The sequence below is a fragment of the Portunus trituberculatus genome, chromosome 37 (assembly GCF_017591435.1).
Source record: "Portunus trituberculatus isolate SZX2019 chromosome 37, ASM1759143v1, whole genome shotgun sequence".
NCBI lineage: Eukaryota > Metazoa > Arthropoda > Malacostraca > Decapoda > Portunidae > Portunus > Portunus trituberculatus.
In genome coordinates, this window is record NC_059291.1 from 17,735,803 (window position 1) to 17,738,302 (window position 2,500).

The following is a 2,500-nucleotide window of genomic DNA, read 5'->3' on the forward strand; positions in this document are numbered from 1 at the left end:
AGAGAGAGAGAGAGAGAGAGAGAGAGAGAGAGAGAGAGATAATCATAAAACCGTTACCATTGAAAAACTACAAATGAATATATTAATTGAATACCAAATGAAAACAATAACTTTCTCATAAACTCATTAAGGTTCGTAGCACCGCCTTGGGGAATCACCTCATAATGTACCGTTATGATCTGGACAATACCGGAGTGATTAGCTTCCAAATGAAATGTCAATGAGAAGGAAAATTACGAATACTTTCCCTTGCCATATCCTTGGACTGCCGGCACTGCTGAAGGGAAGGAGGAGGAGAGAAATAAGGAACGAAAGATGAGTCCCGATGAGGTATTCTAGTTCAGTGGATAAGATGCGGGGGTCAGCTGAGAATGAGATGATACTAGTGAGATATTTACCTGTGTCATGTGGTTAGGATGATGGCTTAGTCAATGAAGGAACAGAAAGGAGCTTGTTACTGTGTGTCTGGAGGGTGCGAGCATGTGTGTGTTTGTGTGTGTGTGTGTGTGTGTGTGTGTGTGTGAGTGATAAATTCAATGGTTAAGAGTAATAAATCTCGTCTTGGGTGCCCCAGGGAATAACTTGTTGTCAGTAAACAGTCTAAACGTACGGCGCCGTTTGTTGCTGAAGGCGTGCATGTGTGTGTGTGTGTGTGTGTGTGTGTGTGTGTGTGTGTGTGTGTGTGTGTGTGTGTGTGTGTGTGTGTGATAAAGAAAGAAGCATACACACGCAATCACGTATGTAGGTGATCCCGAAATTTATCGTCCACACGAAACTAACACTTTGAGCGTGCTTATATTATTCTGACGAAACTTTTCTCCTGCAGTGCTGCTCCATTAAGTTGTTTCACCACCACCACCCTTATTCTGTCTCCCCTCGTCACTATCACTTTTCTCTTCCTTCCCATCCACCATTACCACCAACCTTCCTTTTTGTCTGTCTCTCATCACCTTCACCACTTCCTTCTGTCTTCCTCCAATCTATGCATACTCCGCTTCGTTCCACTCTCCACTAACACTTTCCTACTTATCAACTGTTCTCTTTGTTAGAATTCACTACGTTATTTCTTCCCATTTACCATAACTTTTCTCGGTCTCCCCACCTGTGAGATTTTACCGTCTTGCTACCACTCCTCGCCTTTATTTCTTCTCTCTTCAAATGTTTCCCCTTTTTCTTCTTTTCCTATGAACAATACTCTTCTTCCCATTCTTCCTGCAAATCTCCCAATTACCTCTTGTCCCATCTTTGTCTCTCATCTATTCCCACTTTTACCTTCATATTTATATTTACCTCACCTTTACCATTCCAGAATCGGAAAGCTAATTAGGTATTATCCATAATATATGAATCTTTATTTAGTGTGAATGATTGCTTGCAGTTTATGGTGTCGGAGTCATCAGTGCCTTTTGAATTGACGGCACTTCGTAATGTCACCACCCATCAGATGGACATGAACCGTGTGTGTGTGTGTGTGTGTGTGTGTGTGTGTGTGTGTGTGTGTGTGTGTGTGTGTGTGTGTGTGTGTGTGTGTGTGTGTGAATGTGTTTTATGTAGGAGAGAAGGCCAGCTAAGGGCAACACAATGTTAAAAAGAAAATCACACTTGATGGTGAATCTCTAAAAGATAAGAAGGGTTAGCCAAAATTAGGGAGCAAATATCTTGACACCTCTCTCTTAAAAAAGCTAAGTCGTAGGATGACGGAAATAAAGAAGCAGGCAAGAAATTCCAGAGTTTACCAGTGAAAGGTATGAATGATTGAGAGTACTGGTTAACTCTTGCGTTGGGGAGTTGGACAGAAAAGGGATGAGAGCAAGAAGAAAGCCTTGTGCAGCGAGGCCGCAGGAGGAGGGGAGGTATGTAGTTAGCAAGATTAGTAGAACAGTTAGCATGAAAATAGCGATAAAAGACAGAAAGAGATGCAACATTTCGGCGGTGAGAACGAGGCTGAGGTGTGTGTGTGTGTGTGTGTGTGTGTGTGTAATTCACCTCGGTCGTCTGCTGGTCACTCAGCCAGTCTTCCCCATTACGGAGCGAGCTCAGAGCTCATAGACCTATCTTCGGGTAGGACTGAGACAACATCAACACACAACACACCGGGAAAGCGAGGCCATAACCCCTCGGGTTACATCCCGTACCTATTTACTGCTAGGTGAACAGGGGCCACACATTAAGAGGCTTGCCCATTTGCCTCGCCGCTTACCGGGACTCGAACCCGGCCCTCTCGTTTGTGAGTCGAGCGTGTTAACCACTACACTACGCGGTGTGTGTGTGTGTGTGTGTGTGTGTGTGTGTGTGTTCACCTCGGTCGTCTGCTGGTCACCCAGCCAGTCTTCCCCATTACGGAGCGAGCTCAGAGCTCATAGACCGATCTTCGGGTGGGACTGAGACCACATCACACACAACACACACCGGGAAAGCGAGGCCACAATCCCTCAAGTTACATCCCGTACCTATTTACTGCTAGGTGAACAGGGGTCACACATTAAGAGGCTTGCCCATT